This window comes from Schistocerca piceifrons, chromosome 1, assembly GCF_021461385.2.
Source record: "Schistocerca piceifrons isolate TAMUIC-IGC-003096 chromosome 1, iqSchPice1.1, whole genome shotgun sequence".
Classification (NCBI taxonomy): domain Eukaryota; kingdom Metazoa; phylum Arthropoda; class Insecta; order Orthoptera; family Acrididae; genus Schistocerca; species Schistocerca piceifrons.
The window spans coordinates 796511603-796532693 of NC_060138.1; the positions used below are offsets into that span (position 1 = coordinate 796511603).

The window sequence follows — 21091 nt, forward strand, 5'->3', positions numbered from 1 at the left end:
CATCTTCGTGGTGCAGCAATTGTAATGGCCAGTAATGTAAAATGACACGTGGCATACCTCCTTCTACATGTACATACATACTTCGCAAGCCACCTGGGGATGATACCCTGTACTACTACAAGTTATGTCCCGTCCTGTCCTACTCACAAATACGACTAGCTATATACATACGTATGATCCCAAATTTCACCTACCTCTGTGGTCCTTACGTCAAATGTATGTTGTCGACAGTAGAGTAGTTCTATAGTCAGTTTGAAATAAGGGTTTTCTAAATTTTCCCAGTAGTGCTCCTCGAAAAGAATGTCGCCTTCCCCCAGGGGTGCCCATTGGAGTTGTCGAAACATCTCCGTATGTCACAGAACTTTCTACCAAGGGAAAGACCCTTTGGGTAACCTTTGGCGATGCGTGAAGTCAGATGACACCTACCCTTGTTTTGAAAACTGGGAGGTATCTGCAGAAATGCATCGCAGATGGATCTAGGAGGGAGACGTCTATGTCGCAGAACGTAAGACCGAGAACTGAGCACTTTAGGTAACCTTCAGTGATCACGTTCGTGAGATAGGGACACCTGCATGGGAAGAATCTGTCTTCGAAAAGTGGGAGGTGTCTGCAGAAATGCAATGCAGACGGCCCCAGGGGAAAGAGGCAGGCGGCCGCCTTTGCGCGTGTATCGGCGTGTGAACAAGTGTCGGCGGCGCGGTACACCTGTACGGCGGGCGCTGGGCGTGGGCGGGGACGGCCAGGTATCCGCGCGCAGCGGCGCTGCAGCTGCCATGGCGACGGAGAGGAGCGGAGCGGAGGCTGCGAGGCGAGCGATCGATAGGCGCGGGCGCAGCGCGAGCGGTGAGGCGAGGCGCGGCCCGGCAGCGGGCAGCCGGCACCAGCAGTGGCGCGACTACCGCCGCACGGGCCGCACGCCTCGCCACGCCGCACCGCAGGTAGGCCGCCGCTGCCGCCGCCGCCGTCGCCGCTGCCGGCGCAGCCGCCGCTGCCACGCACGCGCGCCCCAGCCCGCACCGTGGGCCGCTAGCCAAACCACGCATCCTCGCCACCCCGTGCGTGTTTGTGTATGTATGCGTGCATGTATGTGTGTGTTTATGCGCGTGCGAGTGCGTGGCTACGCGCGCGCACTAGGTACGCCGTGTCTATGGGTGGGGCCGCGCAGCGTTTCATTGCGCTACGCCGAGCTGCTTTCCAGCCTGCCAAAATCTTTCTGTCATCTACCGTATCTCTGAGCCTCCGGGCGATGATCGATTAATCTATCCTCTCCAATTACGCCTCGAATGATTCATCGAAGGTTTTTTTTTAGAATATATTCTCACAGATCTACAACGGAGAGACATATTTTTCCTCGTACGCGAAATTTATAATACGTTACGCCCTAATAATGTTCCTACCCGCAAGCAGCAGAAAGTTTTCGACATGTTCCAATGTCCACATCATTAGGAGGAAAGACGAATTCAAACCTTAAATTCGTCGTAATAGTTCCGGAAAAGTGCGACGCGTCTGTTACGGAGACTAAGACGAGATACTAGTGCGACCTATTCTACAGTATCGCTCTAACGTTTGGTGATCTTGTCAAGCAAATCTGACGGTAGACATCGAAATAATTCAGACTCGCGTAAGAATTCGGTAGGGCCTACGCGGAAGAGTAACAAAATTGCTTAGGGAACCGGAATAGGAATTTTTCGAAGGAAGGGGCGATGATCACGTGAAACGGTTTCCCGTAAAATTTACAGAATTCCTTTTCTAGGTAGACTGTGCCATAGCTGTGTTGCCTCCGTCGAATATCTTTGGAAGGAGAGATGAAAATAAGATGGCTCAGATGAGGGCGCATTATTCCTAAATGGGTTAGTAAGGAGAGGGAACAACATTATTAAGATGTGCTGACAACTATGGCTAGTGGCTTGGGAAGTACACCTGTACTTACTCAGATGATGAAGCATTATTAGTAAATGGGTTAGCATGGAGAGGGGACAACATTGTTGAGATGTGCTCTCAACTATGGCAAGTGGCTTGGGAAGTATACGTGGACTAACCGTACACTAAAATTCTATTTACACGTGATGGTAACCAGTACATAAAATTGTAATCCCGTACATTTTCTTCTACAAGTGAAGACACATATTTGTCATATGTAAAGTTACTTACCTCTGGGTATGAATAAAGTTGCAGAAGTATGTACATCTTCTGTATATACCAATGTAATTATACATTTTAATTTATGTTCGTGTATAATATTTGTGTAACCCTCAAATATGTGACAACTCAGTGGTAGCAAATAGTAGTTCCACAACCAGCATATCTTAACTTGGCATCGCGACTTTAATTATACATGTCAAATCAGTCTTTTGATCACATATAGGCCTGTATTTTGGTGCTTCGAAACGTGTGTTGCGTCAGCACTCACTTAGAGCTTGACAACAAAGGCATTTTTATCTTTTAGCTATGAGGTGACGTGTACGACATACGTGTAACATGCATGGACGCAGAAAAAACTTAACAACATTTGAAACAGACTTTTTTTTTGGCTCGCATTGAGGACGCATTTTTGTGCCTGAGAAGCTGACGATTCAGTTTAGACGCAGCAAATCTGGTAACGCAGGTGGTCTAGTTAAAGGAACAACATGCCTCTGTTGTCTATTTTCGCTCGTGTCGTTGGCTTGCCGCCCAGTGAAAGCTCTCTTTTGTCCACACTTCAGCGTTCTTCAGCGCACATCGTTCTCCATCGAAATCTTATGCTCGAAGAGTTCGACTGGTGGCGATTTGTTGTTGCGGCGTTGAACACGTAGTGTATGAAAATGACGCTAAAGCGTTCGTTCGCGTAGGAAAATTCAGCACGAAGGCGGGAGTAATTAGCTGTGGCCAGTTGTATGGACAGTTAGGCCTAACGAAGCGGCTGCCTCGTACTTCCGGCTATCACAGCGGACGTCTACCCACGTGGAACTCGACTGACGACGTAACACTTTCTGTGACAGCCAGCACACTGTACCTGTGGGCAGAACAGAGTAACCACATCGGCCTCTTTTGCACATTGCAGATCCGCCATATTTCTGCGGTAGCCGAACGTTGCGACAGCCTCTTTGGAAATATCACTGCCCGTCGAAACACCAAACTTTGGCGTCGCAGTATGGCATTTCATTAAAGAATGTTAACGAAAATGTAATGAAATGCAAGGGCAGAAGGCTTTGAATCGGATGTTGTCACTGATGCAGCAAATTGCGTGGTGGCGACGCAGCATAATGCGGACTGTGCTCAGGACACGCTGCGCTGACAATTGTAACTGAGTACCAGAATCATACAGGGTTCTGAGTACGCGATAACAACCTTCTTGGCTGCCGCTTCAGTCAGTAATCCGATTCCCCCAGCATTAAATGACTAGCCACAACTATTAACAAGAAATTCGCTTGTACTTTTCCCGGGAGTTAATCACTTAAAGAAGAGTTTCTTTTTTCTGATTTAAGTACACTGTTAACTACTTCAAAATAGTACTGAACAAATACGTGATAGTCGGTTGCAGAGATCGTATCGTCAGTTTTGTTTGGTCTCGAAAACTTTTTTGCGTATTGAGTATCTGAACATAATTGAGGCTTTCGAATAGCGAGACGTTGCTCACTATCGTTAGAGGTTTAGATTGTGCCAGGTGGACTCTGAAGGCACAAGGTGGGTGAGGGGGGGGGGAGGGGTTGTCACTGCTATATTGATTAGGAGGCCATCTCAGAGCATATCTCACGAGATCCGTCAGTGTGTTTAGATGCTTAATCAGATTGTTTGATTCAGAAACTGAAGTCACTTCCTTGGATTATAAGATTCTTTGATTGGGTCAGTTTTTTTAATATATCCGTAATGCGTATGTGAAACTCCGCGTCTCAAAGCAAATGATGAAAGCATGACAACACATCATTTTTCCACCATTTATGTAAATAGCCAATAAGATCACACAGTTTTCATTCTTTCTTACCTCATCCTAAGTGGCGATAGAAACATTCAACGCAATTTAAAATTAAGGAAAAGAACACGTAAGGGATGAAGAGCGATAACTGCAAACATCATGGTATTATTTCGCGTTTTTCTGTGTGTTGCATCACTGAGCACTCAAATACAAGTAATGCGTTAATACAATGGTAACACTTCTTTGTTTCTAAGCACCTTTCTCATGGTTTACTATGTTAAAGAACTAGCTCTGTGTAAAAAAGGACAGTGATTAGTCAGACAAACATAAAACTAGGAAACAACAATATAAACTAAGTTTTGTCACTGCATTAAATAACTGTACCACCATCGAGAATAACCTAGAACAGTGTGAAATCGGTGTGGTGTTATTGTCCTTCTAAATAAATGATAAGCTACTGACTGGTTGACTTCGTTCAGGATATGCGTATGGTGTGTCTCAAACCTTTAGGTTCAAAATTATACATACGACAAACGATCATAAACCGAGTATTTTGAGACCGGGACCCAGTGTTCTGAAATGAGTATTTCGGGTGGTGTGAGGTTTTAAAAAATTAGCAGTGTACTTGATGCACGTGTTTCTAAACTACTTAGTTTCTGTATCGACGTTAGTTTCATTCGTTTGGAAAACAATACAAAATTGTAATGTGGCCGCGCTACCTGTGACTTCCTATGGTGTAACATAACGTCACTTTATGGTTAAAACCCGTTTAGAAATTGAAGGAGAACACGCTGGTAGAGTCTTAGCTAACTGTTTCATTGTAGAACAGACAATGAGCATATTTGAGAGAGAGAGAGAGAGAGAGAGAGAGAGAGAGAGAGAGAGAGAAAATATCAACATTCTACACTACTGGCCATTAAAATTGTTACACCACGAAGATGACGTGCTACAGACGCGAAATTTAACGGACAGGAAGAAGATGCTGTGATATGCAAATGATTAGCTTTTCAGAGCATTCACACAAGGTTGGCGCCGGTGGCGACACCTACAACGTTCTGATATGAGGAAAGTTGCCAACCAATTTCTCATACACAAACAGCAGTTGACCGGCGTTGCCCGGTGAAACGTTGTTGTGATGCCTCGTGTAAGGAGGAGAAATGCGTACTATCACGTTTCCGACTTTGATAATGGTCGGATTGTAGCCTATCGCGATTGCGTTTTATCGTATCGCGACATTGCTGCTCGCGTTGGTCGAGATCCAATGACTGTTAGCAGAATATGGAATCGGTGGGTTCAGGAGCGTAATACGGAACGCCGTGCTGGATCACAACGGTCTCGTATCACTAGCAGTTGAGATCACAGGCATCTTATCCGCATGGCTGTAACGGATCGTGCAGCCACGTCTCGATCCCTGAGTCAACAGATGGGGACGTTTGCAAGACAACAACCATCTGCACGAACAGTTCGACGACGTTTGCAGCAGCATGGACTATCAACTCGGAGACCGTGGCTGCGGTTACCCTTGACACTGAATCACAGACAGGAGCGCCTGCGATGGTGTACTCAACGACGAACCTGGGTGCACGAATGGCAAAACGTCATTTTTTCGGATGAATCCAGGTTCTGTCTACAGCATCATGATGGTCGCATGCGTGTTTGGCGACATCGCGGTGAATCCAAATTGGAAGCGTGTATTCGTCATCGCCATACTGGCGTATCACCCGGCGTGATGGTATGGGGTGCCATTGGTTACACGTCTCGGTTACCTCTTGTTCGCATTGACGGCACTTTGAACATTGGACGTTACATTTCAGATGTGTTACGACCCGTGACTCTACCCTTCATTCGGTCTCTGCGAAACCCTACATTTCAGCAGGATAATGCACGACCGCATGTTGCAGGTCCTGTACGGGCCTTTCTGGGTACAGAACACATTCTCCAGATCTCTCACCAATTGAAAACGTCTCGTCAATGGTGGCCGAGCAGCTGGCTCGTCACAATACGCCAGTCACTACTCTTGATGAACTGTGGTATCGTGTTGAAGCTGCATGGGCAGCTGTACCTCTACACGCCATCCAAGCTCTGTTTGACTCAATGCTCAGGCGTATCAAGGCCGTTATTACTGCCAGAGGTGGTTGTTCTGGGTACTGATTTCTCAGGATCTATGCACACAAATTGCTTGAAAATGTAATCACATGTCAGTTCTAGAATAATATATTTGTCCAATGAATACCTGTTTATCATCTGCATTTCTTCTTGTAGCAATTTGAATGGCCAGTAGTGTATGTGCCGTTCTAATCCACCCAATGAGACTAGCGGTCGATACTTTTGAACAAATGCAATATGGTGTATCTTGTTTATGTTTATATAAAACTAAATATTCATTTCCGACCATTAATACTCAGTTTAGCATACCCTATCATTTTTATAGTTTTGACACTAAAGATTTGGGACTAGAGGTATATATTAATACCATACTGACAACAGAGGCGGCAAATTTCAGCATTGGAATTTGTGAGTGTACTGCGAATGGCTCCAGTCGTTCTTATATCCTTTAAAGTCGCTTTTTATACTGGCACGCAGTGTACCTAATTACCGAATTCTAGTCACGTCCTGATGCTTAAAATTTTTTTTCCGTTATTTATGTCAAATAAAGGCTATGTTACAACAATCCACTTCGTAGTGACTGCTTGCCGTAGTAGGATACAATCGGCAATAGATGGGAACGAGTTCCAACGTGTGTGCCTCCACGAGTAAAAGTATTTTACGAAGTATTTTTGATATTTCATACCAAATCGATTTACTAATCCCTCGACGGAGAAGCCTAATCTTGTTCCTGAGCCCCATCCCCTGATTACGGGTATCTCTCATTTTCATCACTGACAGCCCTAGTCGAGGATCGCTCTTACTTAAACCCGAGTATCGAGCTGTCAGAGATCTACACGTCTTAGACATTTGAGCTTCTTTAAAAAAAAAAAAAAAAAAAAAAGAAAAAAAAACAAGTTTCCTAATTCAGATTTTCAGCAGTGTCCTCAAACAGGAGAAGTAAAATTGTGGGATGTATCTTTCAAGAAGCCCACGACAGATGCTTTTCTCCATTCCAAGCTAATGACGTCGATATTAGCGGGTTGCTAAATATCATCCTTCATTATTTCGAATCGCGAACTTTGATAAGACTACGGGCCAACGTGAAGAGTAATGTTCGGCCTGTTCATGGCATGTCGCCATGAATCATAGGCATGGCACTTAGGCACTGTAGCAAGTTTCTGTACTACTGTTCTTTGTTTTTCTCCACATTTGTGCTTGTATCCCTAGTTGAGTGAGCGTAATGAACCTCGTAAGTAGTTGGCTGTAGGCCAGCCGGCGAAAGTGTAGCGAATTTGCTCGTCTTGTGTATATAGATGATTTCTTTCTTCTTGTTTTGGGAGAAACAGCACTGTCGTTTTTGTGAGGAAAATATCTGGCGGTAGTGAAGGACTAGCACTGACGTGTCAAGACGTCGTAGAGTACGCACTGTTGGTTTATCCAACAGGAAATGCTGTCAGTGACGTATAACTTACTACGACAGTAACGGCCAACAGCAAGAACTTAACACCGATTTTAGTAATTATAATATTAACGGTAGGCAAAATGGTTCGAACCGTATGGCGCATCGGACAATCAGTCAGCGATGTAAACAGATAAACACTGAAGTGCTGATTTTAGTACCATTCAAAGTTATAAGTTTTCTACGCAAAAATTCTACTTTTCTTCAAATCATCCAGATTTCTCCAACCTAATTTACGGAAAAGTATCACAGACGAAAGGTTGCTTTCTAAGTTTGTTAGACATTTTTTGCTATATCGACTGCGCCAGTGAGCCGAACACTCTACGGAAACAACTTGAATGTGAAACTAATAAATTTTATATTTTTGGGTTGACCAGCAAATAGACGGCCAAGTTTGTTGGTTCAGATAGTTCGAGAATATGTCGCAAAGATGCTTAATAGTTCTCCCACTCGAAATCGCGAACTTATCAGCAGAGTATCTTGCAAAGTTGTTTTTGTCCTGTGTAAAACAAAAAATGCGGCGTGTGACTGTAGGTAATTGGCGCACGAGATGGCAAATTATTTAAGACATTAAATTCGTGTTCGGGAGGAATGAAGTTAAAATACTGTCCCACATTTATGACACAGCTCTAAATTACTTCAGGCAAATCCAAGGACGATATATTCAACAAAGACCAACTCTTTTCCCCATTTGAGTCAAATCCTATCCAGCACTCTCATTATCTTCACGAAATATTTAACTTCTTCATTCGTCCTTTTATGTTCTGTCCTGCGGATGGATTTGGAATTTAACCCAGGACATTGGCGTAAAGTCTGCTGACAAGGAACTTTATGTCACCACCATACACCTTTTTGCCATAAAGGCAAATGGGAAAAATGAATGCATTACAATGATGACTCGGGTAATGTTATATCGCCTTTTCCTGCAGAATTGTGCTTTCCATCGCCTTTTGGTTTGTTTATAATATTCTCTACTATGAATTTCTTAGAAAAAGTCTGAAGATTTGCACAACGGCTTTGAATGTTTTCATATAGGCAAAGCAAGCTTTTATTTCTCGGCTACACTTAGTAAAACTGTTACATTCCGTAGTGAAGTTATCATACTAAGCAGCAATGCTAAAGCTTTGGTAGCCTTCGAAATGGGTACCGAGATCAAACATAAAGTTTAGGTATGCTGAAGTATTCGCTTGGTTAGCTTGTTATTGTTTGTTTGTTTTAGAATTAAATTAATTCTGATAATAGCCTAGTGGTTAAAGTCGAAGTGAGATACTGTTAATTAATATAATAACATCAACCAAAGGTGAATTAGGGGTACTGTAATGTGGTCGAATTAAGGCAGCGATTATATAGGAAATAAGTCACTAAAGATAACAGATAAGTTTTGTTATTTGAGGGACAAAATGATGAATAATGGTTGAACCAGAGCGTATGTAAAACGCAGACTGGCAATGACAAGAAAATATTTTTTGTAAAAGAGAAATTTTTAATATCACATGCATATTTAAATGTTAGGAACTCTTTCCTGAAGGCATTTGTCTGAAGTGTAGCCTTGTATGGAACTGAAATCTGGATGACAAACAGTTCAGACAAGAGTAAAACAGTTGCTTTCGAAACGTGGTGCTAAGAAGAATGCCGAAGATTGTGTTGTTAGTTCGAATACCTAGTAAGGGCGTACCGAAAAGAGTTGGATAAAATAGAAATTTGTGCCACACACCTGACTAAAAGAAGAGATCGGCTAATAGGACAAATCCTGAGGCATCAAGGAATAAGCAGTTTGGTAACAGAGGGAAGTGAATGTGGTAAAACTTGTAGGGGGAGATCAAAGCTCCAATACAGTAAGCAGAGTAAAACGGATGTACGTTCAGTAGTTATGCATAGATACATAGGATATACTTGCATGGAGAGCTGCTTCTAATCAGTCTAAAGACGTAACAACAACAACAATCTCTAAAGCTAATAACTGTGAAGTTACGTAATAACGTAACAGCGACGTGTGTAAACGTTGTGTAAATACACGTTTTCACAAAAATAGACAATAATTCTCTATTACACCTGCGAATAAATTAGAAATATTTAAAGACTGGGAGCTATCTTCATGAATATGGCTTTTTCCAGTTTGCTTACGCCTCAGTTCATAACACAGAAGCTCACAAATACTTCTCCCTAATTTTGACATCTAATAAGAAGAAAGCTTTAGGACCTATTCTGCGACAAAGACGGTGGGGCAAGAACGCCCAGAAACATACCTAAACTCGAATCCTCCTTTTTCTGAACACAAGTAACTTAATAATGCCGCACACCATACCACTTTATGTTCGGTGTGATAGTGCTGCTCGCTTATTGGTTGGGTCACATTATCGAGTAGAGCAAGTGCGGAGTACTAGTGTTATCTACAGAAACCATCTGAGAAAATATGAAAGCTCCCGAGTAGGCAGGAAAAATGCCATCTTACATCAGTATCTGTGGATTAGAAATAACGTAGATTACAACAATACTGCTTCCTGCCTCTCTGATCTGCTGTAAGTGGGTAAGAATATAAGTAGACAGCCCTTGTCGAGGTAGATTGCTATTGGTCATGTCTGTATTCTCAGATTCTTCGACGCGTTGGTCAGTCCATTTAAGGGGAGTGGACGGACGTCTCTCTTAACAGCCATGTAAAGTACTGCACCCGTTCGTGCAAAGAGCGCGGTGGTTAAGACTTTGGATTGTATTCTGGAGAACAGGAATTCCTTTCCGATCCGGACGCCTTTTTTACCACAGCTTCCCTAAATTATTGCGGGTAAAAGACATGATGGTTTCCTCAATGACGTCGCAGTTGATTTCCTATATCGTAGTGGCCAATGAGAACTACTGTTCGGTCTCTTATAACTTAGATATTGACGTGATGGTACGCTCTAACACTCTTGACACTTTTGCTTCTTTCTGTTCTCATTATTACTCTTAACTGTTGTAGACATTTGAACAATTGTGGCTCATAATGAGCCTTCACGGAAAAAAAGGAAGAACCGCTTTATAAATGTCAATGACAGCACTACCATTGGGTTACCCATCAAATGAGTACTGTTCAGGCACATGGCCCAACAGTTTCACACCTAAGTAGCGTTTATTCAGCTACGGCAAGTCATTTGCGTAATATCTGATGTACTTCTACTTACAGCAGCTAGATGGCTCCCGGTACTAACTAGAGAATCTCCCTATCGCACCCGCCTCAGATTTAGTGGTAAGATGGCTCGGTGGAGAGCCCGTCAAAAACTGAACACAGATCAAGCATGAAAATAGGAAGAAGGTGTACTGAGATTTGAAAAAAAGGAAAATAGAAACAATGAACGGTCCAAGCTTGACAAGTGCTATATCGAGAGAAACTGAACAGTCGCGGCGTCGTGGTTAAGTGGTTATGGTGTTGGACTGGAAACTTTACGAGCGATTTTCAACACTCCATCGTGCCTGCTTTTTTTTCGTTTTTTCTTCCCCACAACATTGTGAACTGTCCATCTGATCATTGAAATGTTTGTTCTCTTTCTGTAGTCTTGGCAGTTTTCATACTATACTTTGGTTATAGAATATGAGTCATGTGGTAAGAATACGTTTCCGTCGCAAGTAAATGTGATGAATAGTGAGAGCAGCCGAGATACCACATAAAACTCTCGCGGAAATGAAAACAACAAATAAACGGGTGTGAACTATGTTACAACAAAGCAATTCAAGAGTCCAGACTTCCAAAACGGAGCGCAACTTAAAAACCTTGTTGTTGTTGTTGAGGTCTTCAGTCCTGAGACTGGTTTGATGCAGCTCTCCGTGCTAATCTATCCTGTGCAAGCTCCTTCATCTCCCAGTACCTACTGCAACCTACATCCTTCTGAATCTGCTTAGTGTATTCATCTCTTGGTCTCCCTCTACGATTTTTACCCTCCACGCTGCCCTCCAATGCTAAATTTGTGATCCCTTGATGCCTCAGGACATGTTCTACCAACCAATCACTTCTTCTAGTCAAGTTGTGTCACAAACTTCTCTTCTCCCCAATCCTATTCAATACCTTATCATTAGTTACGTGATCTACCCACCTAATCTTCAACATTCTTCTGTAGCACCACATTTCGAAAGCATCTATTCTCTTCTTGTCCAAACTATTTATTGTCCATGTTTCACTTCCATACATGGCTACACTCCGTACAAATACTTTCAGAAACGACTTCCTGACACTTAAATCTATACTCGATGTTAACAAATTCTCTTCTTCAGAAACGCTTTCCTTGCTATTGCCAGTCTACATTTTATATCCTCTCTACTTCGACCATCATCAGTTATTTTGCTCCCCAAATAGCAAAACTCCTTTACTACTTTAAGTGTCTCATTTCCTAATTTAATTCCCTCAGTATCACCTGACTTAATTCGACTACATTCCATTATCCTCGTTTTGCTTTTGTTGATGTTCATCTTATATCCTCCTTTCAAGACACTGTCCATTCCGTTCAACTGCTCTTCCAAATCCTTTGCTGTCTGTGACAGAATTACAATGTCGTCGGCAAACCTCAAAGTTTTTATTTCTTCTCCATGGATTTTAATACCTACTCCGAATTTTTCTTTTGTTTCCTTTACTGCTTGCTCAGTATACAGATTGAATAACATCGGGGAGAGGCTACAACCCTGTCTCACACCCTTCCCAATCACTGCTTCCCTTTCATGGCCCTCGACTCTTATAACTGCCATCTGGTTTCTGTACAAATTGTAAATACCTTTTCGCTCCCTGTATTTTACCCTGCCACCTTTAGAATTTTTAAAGAGATTATTCCAGTCAACATTGTCAAAAGATTTCTCTAAGTCTAGAAATGTAGGTTTGCCTTTCCTTAATCTTTCTTCTAAGATAATTCGTAAGCTCAGTATTGCCTCGGGTGTTCCAACATTTCTACGGAATCCATACTGATCTTCTCCGAGGTCGGCTTCTACCAGTTTTTCCATTCGTCTGTAAAGAATTCGCGTTAGTATTTTGCAGCTGTGACTTATTAAACTGATAGTTCGGTAATTTTCACATCTGTCAACACCTGCTTTCTATGGGATTGGAATTATTATATTCTTCTTGAAGTCTGAGGGAATTTCGCCTGTCTCATACATCTTGCTCACCAGATGGTAGAGTTTTGTCAGGACTGGATCTTCCAAGGCTGTCAGTAGTTCTAATGGTATGTTGTCTACTCCGGGGGCCTTGTTTCGGCTCAGGTCTTTCAGTGCTTTGTCAAACTCTTCACGCAGTATCATATCTCCCATTTCATCTTCATCTACATCCTCTTCCATTTCTATAATATTGTCCTCAAGTACATCGCCCTTGAATAGACCCTCTGTATACTCCTTCCACCTTTCTGCCTTCCCCTCTTTGCTTAGAACTGGGTTTCCATCTGAGTTCTTGATATTCATACAAATGGCTCTCTTTTCTCTAAAGGTCTCTTTAATTTTCCTGTAGGCAGTATCTATCTTACCCCTCGTTAGATAAGCCTCTACAGCCTTACATTTGTCCTCTAGGCATCCCTGCTTAGCCATTTTGCACTTCCTGTCGATCTCATTTTTGAGACGTTTGTATTCCTTTTTGCCTGCTTCATTTATTGAATTTTTATATTTTCTCCTTTCATCAATTAAATTCAATATTTCCTCTGTTGCCTAAGGATTTCTACTAGCCCTCGTCTTTTTACCTACTTGATCCTCTGCTGCCTTCACTACTTCATCCCTCAGAGCTACCCATTCGTCTTCTACTGTATTTCTTTCCCACATTCCTGTCAATTGTTCCCTTATGCTGTCCCTGAAACTCTGTACAACCTCTGGTTTAGTCAGTTTATCCAGGTCCCATCTCCTTAAATTCCCACCTTTTTGCAAATGGTTCAAATGGCTCTGAGCACTATGGGACTCAACTGCTGAGGTCATTAGTCGCCTAGAACTTAGAACTAGTTAAACCTAACTAACCTAAGGACATCACAAACAACCATGCCCGAGGCAGGATTCGAACCTGCGACCGTAGCGGTCTTGCGGTTCCAGACCCACCTTTTTGCAATTTCTTCAGTTTTAATCTACAGTTCGTAAGCAATATATTGTGGTCAGAGTCCACATCTGCCCCTGGAAATGTCCTACAATTTAAAACCTGGTTCCTAAATCTCTGTCTTACCATTATATAATCTATCTGATACCTTTTAGTATCTCCAGGATTCTTCCATGTATACAACCTTCTTTTATGATTCTTGAACCAAGTGTTAGCAATGATTAAGTTATGCTCTGTGCAAAATTCTACCAGATGGCTTCCTGTTTCATTTCTTACCCCCAATCCATATTCACCTACTATGTTTCCTTCTCTCCCTTTTCCTACTCTCGAATTCCAGTCACCCATGACTATTAAATTTTCGTCTCCCTTCACTATCTGAATAATTTCTTTTATCTCATCATACATTTCTTCAATTTCATCATCATCTGCAGAGCTAGTTGGCATATAAACTTGTACTACTGTAGTAGGCGTGGGCTTCGTATCTATCTTGGCCATAATAATACGTTCACTATGCTGTTTGTAGTAGCTTAACCGCACTCCTATTTTTTTTATTCATTATTAAACCTACTCCTGCATTACCCCTATTTGATTTTGTATTTATAACCCTGTATTCACCTGACCAGAAGTCTTGTTCATCCTGCCACCGAACCTCACTAATTCCTACTATATCTAACTTTAACCTATCCATTTCCCTTTTTAAATTTTCTAACCTACCTGCCCGATTAAGGGATCTGACATTGCACGCTCCGATCCGTAGAATGCCAGTTTTCTTTCTCCTGATAACCTTAAAAACATGTTTTAACAGAGCACAGAGAAACTGCGTGATAGTGATACTGTTGCGTTCATTTGTTGCAGCTTAAGTGTCAAACTGTTATGTGTTCATCATTTCCTTGGGAGTGATCACATTCACATTCAGACGAACACCTAAGTTGGGCAAGGAGGCATATCTCACTCACTTACCAGGCGTATAAATTAGGTGCGTCGATAAGACATTCCTATGACATGACACACATACTGTCACTAATGCCACCTACGATGCACCACACATGTTTCCTGATGGAGGATTCGGTTGACTTATCACTCTGCCATCATATGTTTGCGGTTCCCATTCGAGTGCTAATAGAGTAGTAGTGCAGAATCAACTGTCATTATAGGTTCCTACCTTACACCTCACTGTTGCAAACGGACGTTACACCACGACACAGACACAAATTAGCATACAGCGAACGAGAGAGATTTGAAGACGGATCGCCCGCTTGGCGACGCTGTGAGCACTTACCCACGACGCTGTTGATCTTTTACGCTGTTCTATATTTCACTTCTTGTCCTCGGACCATTCTGTTCAGTTTTTCAGGTGCTGTCCACTGAGCCCTCTTACCAATAAATCTGAAGGGGGCTGCGATGGGGAGTTTTCCTTCTGAGCAATATCACATCACCTCTTATTAGAGATAGGAAGCTGTCTTTCGGTTACGAATAAGAAAGCAGAGATCAGAGCTCTTCCCATCCACGATGTAATTCATCAATGTTTTGCAATGCGGCTGCAGTCTCGTCAGCCAGCCTTGAGGCCCACCACTAGACTATTAGCTTGTGCGAGACACTCAGTGCACTCCTATTCTGGTGGATGGCGGCCATCCAGGTTTAGGTGTCCCATGATTTCCTTAAATGGCATAGGCAAATGCCCGGATGTTTCGTTTGAAGAGTGCGGCTGATTTCCTTCCCAACCCTTCTCCAAATAGAACTTGTGCTCCTTCTTGACGGGACGTTAAACCCTAATATTCTTTCCTTTCTTGTGACACCGAGGTCGCTGAGGAATCAGAGTGATCATGTTCAGCTCCACAGTTATTCTTGTGAACTGACAACACGACTATTAAACTTGCTGAGTACCAGATTCTGCGTACTACATGGTGCAAGCATAATCGTATCCAAAGTGGAGCGAGCAGAGATTTTGCCAGCTCTCACAGTTCGGGGTGACGAGACTGTCGGAACTGCTCTTCAACTGTTACTCCTCCGGAGCCCCTACACATGTTGCTTCTGTGCTAAGGCAAACACTGCCAAATAAAAGTGTAAGTGAAATAGTTAGAGATAAAAATAAATGGACGAAATAGTCCTTCGATAGCGTCAACATTTGTAAATGATTAGGATGACTTCGAAGGACAAGCGCGTTACGTACAACCAATGGTACCTCAAAGAGCTTGCACTGTGGCTGCATCTCATACAGTATTGATCGGTAGAGGAGCAGGAATGGCAGGACCGCCAACCAGTAGCCTGTAGCCACCGATGACGCGCTCCACTGGACTGCCGGTATGATCTGGCGGCAAAAGTGTTAGTTCCCACAGACACTGACCTTCGCTGGTTTCTGACCACAAGCTATGTTACTTCTACACTGTTGTGTGGTAAATTTAAATTAATTGTAGGTTATTTGTGTAGGTAATGTAGAAATAATGGTAACTTGGTGTAGAGCTTCCATGCTGAGGGAGCGGAAGTTCCCCTACTACAGAACAGGCCAGCAGTAGATGTGGAATATAAATTAATAATGTAATAATCTAAAAGTAATATGACGTTCAAACTATTTACGTTGTAGAAATGTAGCGATATCAGCGCCCGTTTTTGGTACAAAGCGACATGATCTAACAATAACAAACTTAAAAAACGCAAAAATAAACGATGTTTGCAACTTGTACAGCAAATTAGCTCCTAAGGCGTAGTGGAGGTGGAAAACCTAGACACTGAATTGCAGATGCTCTTTTAGATTAATTTAGTTTAATATTTTCGTTTTCTTATGAGCATTCACTATTGTTCCACAATTTGTTGTTTAGATTTAAGAATTACTTTTCTTAACTCTGTATCTGGGTTGTTTGTGGTATTATCATTATGTCAGAAATACCGTAGTTGTTTAACAAATGTTAAACGCTCAGTATGATTGTTCAAAAAGGCTCGAGTAACTAAAGCGCATATTGTACACTGATGGGTCAAACTGTTGTTACCACGTGCCGATAACCAGGGTAACTTGAAGCACACGCAGCAGCTATACGAGTTTGATGTACCTCAATTCGACGAAAACTATCTGGTGTGGCTCTCACATTGCTGAGGGATGAGTCGTGCGGTATTCAAACGGCTAGTACGACGATCCGGGAACCCCCACAGATGCTTAACCAGGTTCAGATATGGGAAATTTAAGGACGAGGGGAGATGGTTCAAAAGGCTCTCTGCACTATGGGACTTAACTTCTAAGGTCATCAGTCCCCTAAGAACTACTTAAACCTAACTAACCTAAGGACATCACACACATCCATGCCTGAGGTAGGATTCGAACCTGCGACCGTAGCGGTCGCGCGGTTCCAGGTTGTAGCGCCTAGAACCGCTCGGCCACCCCGGCCGGCGACGAGGGGACAACTTCAGAAGTTTAATGGTGCTCATACAGTCATTTCGTGGCTGTTACAGCCGTGTTAAAAGCAGAATTTTTTGGCTTGAAGGTAATGTGTGAAAGTAATATTCGAGGAACGATTTCAAACCAGATTGGTCAAAAGTGCATTCCACAAGCGCTCAGGTTCAAGACAATACCACTAATATGTTTTTTACACTGTGCTGCTGCGACCACAAGCTTCTGTTGTTCCAAAAACGTTTGTTGTATGCCTGTACAAAGCATACACCCTATGAGACGTAAAATGTGTCACATTGGAGAAGGGTCACTCTATCTACAGTAGTTTGGCAGTTAGAATAGATCCACATCTTTTTTTTTTTTTCATCGCTTGACGACCGATGACATCAATGACACATCTAATTACGCAGTTTTCATGAAAGTTAGTGGTATCATTATTCACCTAAGATATGTTTTCATTGCGGGAATATGTAAACACTTCGCAAACGGCGCCATTTAAGAATTAGTGGATTTTTTTTTCCTGAAGGCGAGTCACCGTTCCGCTTATTTTACGCATGGCGTTAGTGAACGAAATATGTACATATAGCCTGTCCGTGATCATTTATACCTCCTTAACCAGTGCACATCGCATTACGTACCGTACATCATGAGCTATGTGCTGCAGATATCACATGTGCCTAATACGAAGGCAGTTAGAAAATTTCTCAGTCTGGTAAGGACCTGGCGTTGAAGTAAAAGAAGTAGTTGTTGTCATGCATGTTCATGTTGCATAACAATGTAAATCGACTGTCAACTTCATCTAAGAACATATCTATTTGCTTGAATTTTGAAAGTAGTTGCGCTGTATATGCGTTTCGTTCAAACAACTAACTTCTTTCTTTTTGATTCTTTATTGCTCAAGGAAATTCGTTACAAATTGATGAAGTCTTATAAGGAGTCTGGTCAATGAGTTTCAACAGCTAAATACGAGATGTTCAGTTCAAAGGCTGTCATACGTCTCTTCAAGGCGATACACGTGAAGGTAGTCCTTAAAATCAAATCACAAATGAAAATATCAAGAAGATGCGCAGTGTGGTATCGACCAGCAATTAAAGTTATCCGACACTGATGTCGCCTTAGTAGTACTAAAATAAATTTTATGTTGCATTTAACATTAAGAATTAATTTTGAGAAAGCTTTTATCAAGATTAAAACCGTATTTGCTGCCAACTGACCAAAATAAATGCGAAAATCTATTGCTTGCCCGTCTATATATCATATAAAAAGGATTGGACTGATTTTCTGCTTCGATTTCTTGGACGAGACGTGGATTCGCCACTCACCACAGAAAAGAAAAAGGAATCAAGGCAGTGGATGGGAACTTGTGGCTCCAAGACACTGTTTCCTGGCGCGCAAAAGGTTGATTATCTTACAAAGAGACGAACAACAACAGACTCATATAACAACAGAATGGAAACGTACAGGTGTTGGACAAAATAGGATGAACACCTGTGAATAAGGAAATTCATATTAGAAAGCTGTTAGGGTGCCTTTTGCATGAATTACTGTCGAATGGAGAGATGCAAGTCATGGTTATCAGTCAGTGTTACCTACTCATTCCTCCTGCAAAATGTTCACCAATTCAAAAAGTGTGTTTGGACGAGGGAGTTACTGCTCAACTTATCCTTCAAAATACCACCCAAAGTTTCATTTACGGTAAGACAGGGGATTGAGGGTACCGCAGCCGGCCGTGGTGGCCGCGCGGTTCTGGGCGCTTCAGTCTGGAACCGCGCGTCCTTTACGGTCGCAGGTTCGAATCCTGCCTCGGGCATGGATGTGTGTGATGTCCTTAGGATAGTTAGGTGTAAGTAGTTCTAAGTTCTAGGGGACTGATGACCCATAGTACTCAGAGCCATTTGAGGGTACCGCACAAAAGCTTCACCATCGTTTTCATTAAACCCGTTTTGGGCAGTTGCAGATGTATGGATTGGGGGAGGGGGGGGTTGGATTTTTTATCGTCTTGACACACAGGTCGTTCACCAGGAAACTCAGTTTCCAGCATAGGGTGAAGGTTGTAGTACAGAATGCTGACGTTCTCCTGTCATGCAGGACAAGTGGGTCACGATAGCGGAACGACATAGCGCCACGCAGCATCATTCAACCCATGCTTCACAGTGGGACGGACACAGTCAACATGGCAGGCTTCTGCTGACATTCTCCAAACCTAAATACTTTCGTCGGACGGCATAATGTGAACGATGATTCGCTTGTCCAGATGAGATACTCCTCCTTTTCTGTTCCAGCAACATCATTTGAGGGCGGGAATATATGAAATGTTTCCTTTGAGTACTCGTATGACATATCTGTCCAATTTATATGGGTGCAACATCACTTTCGTCACTTCAAGGGACGGCATAGTGTGATAAACAGTTTTTAAATCCCCACTGTGCCTGTATTTTTTCCGCATCCTCTCCATACCAGATGGTTTTTAATGATACAGTCTGCTGCTGATTAAGGGTTCGAAGAGACTAAATATCGAAGGTCCTCAGTCTCTTATTCACCGCTCCCTTCGCTAAGTACGGCATTTATCTACCGCGTTTGTCCGCATGTAGAGTTTATCCTATGTGCAACTGTCAGCAAGTTTTCTGAATGATAGCGTAAAGTGTATCTGAGTATGGACAAGGGTGATAACCCAGTATTCACCTAATGGACTGTGGGAAGCTGTCCAAAACCCCATTCAGGCTGGCTAAATCACTAGGCCTCGGATTCGATCGGGAATAGGCTCGTCTTCCCGAGTCCCGAAAGCGGCGCTTTAACGCTTTCTGCTATCCGGGCAGGTGATACTGTAGACGGGTGCATTCCTTGTTGGCTACAATCTGCTTCAAAGAATTTCTGTCGCTAGCAGTTAGCTACTGCGTTCGGCGTCGTTATACCTGGAAAATGATGATTTTTTTCAGTTTGATATAAACTGCAATTAAGGTCCACAGGGTATTTCGTCCAAGGTCAATGAGGATTTCCGTTTTCGTTGCTGAGACTCCGGCAAGAGAGTGTCTCTTGTGAAATCTGAAACGTCAGCCATAACGAAATTTTAAGAGTATATTTCACTTACGAGTGCTGTGATAGCTAGTAAGAGACGGGTGGATATTCTCGTTCACTAGGTGGTACATTACTACATATACATCTACAATACGCAAGCTGCCTAGCAATGTGTGACGGTTAATGCTTCGCATAGCACAGCTATGCTCTTTCCTGTTCCAGCTACAATACTTGCGATCGGGAATGTACGACAGGCTTCCTTTGAGTACTTTTATTATATATACGTTAATTTTACTTCGTTCAACCCCTGTATGTAAAGAGGCCTGGGTGGCAAAAGGGGGAGAACATTATTCTTCAGGACAATGCACCTGCTTATGAACGTGCTTTGTCAACGTGGAAATTGAGGGCTACGGAATTGTTGGACATTCAGCCTATTCATCAAATTTGACACACTCTGAGTTTCACTCGTTTCTGCACATCATGCAGTATGTGATTGTAGAACATTTGAATTTAACGAACAGGTTATGGCAGCTATACAAGACTATTTTACATAGTTCCAGTTACCCCAATCTTGCGGGCTATAAAGTGGTCAGCCGTCTAGACTCTGCCCCCGGTAGCTGAGTGGTTGCCGGTACGGTATGTCAGCGTGTTCGGTCAGAGAGCTGGTTGGTCTCTGTAATAAAAAACTGTGTGGAAGGATCAATAAACGAACTTGAACGGATGTCATGTGACGTCCGCAACGACCAAACACAACGATGGGGGAAAAAAAAAAGCAACACGACTGGTGACAAGTTTGCGTGACTCATGAGGAACGTCACGGACAGATGCTTGAAGAATAATTAATTTCGGGAAGCGGTATTAACTGAGATATATACTCGTAGTATATACTCGTAGTAATACTCACACGGAAGATAACAGTCAGAAAGCCGAAATACTGAATTCAGCCTTCCAAATCTGAATCATCGCGAAAGATCGTAATACGGTGCTGCCATTTAAAAATCGTACGAATGTCGAAATGGTACCTATTAAGATAACTGATCGCGGAATAGAAAGGGAGCATCAATACGTAGTGGAAAAGCTTTAGAACCAAATGAAATACCTGTAAGATTCTGCAGAGATTATGTGAGAGAACTTGCTCCACTTCTAGCAGCAGTTTATCGTAGTTCGATGGAGCAACGAAGGATACCTGGCTTTGTGAAAAAGCGCAAGTCACTTCCGTTTCGAAGAAAGGTCGCAGGA

At 42.7% G+C, this 21091-nt stretch overlaps 1 protein-coding gene across 4 annotated transcripts in view; it reads left to right on the top strand.

Annotated features, from left to right (window-relative positions):
• Positions 1–870: 870 nt before the first annotated feature.
• LOC124713610 (glutamate-gated chloride channel) overlaps positions 871–21091 on the top strand; it is a 711599-nt gene continuing 691378 nt past the window's right edge. For all 4 annotated transcript variants that reach the window (XM_047242962.1, XM_047242961.1, XM_047242960.1 and 1 more), the window contains exon 1: positions 871–938. The gene's annotated coding sequence lies outside the window, so the exon portion shown is untranslated. The remainder of the gene's footprint in view (positions 939–21091) is intronic.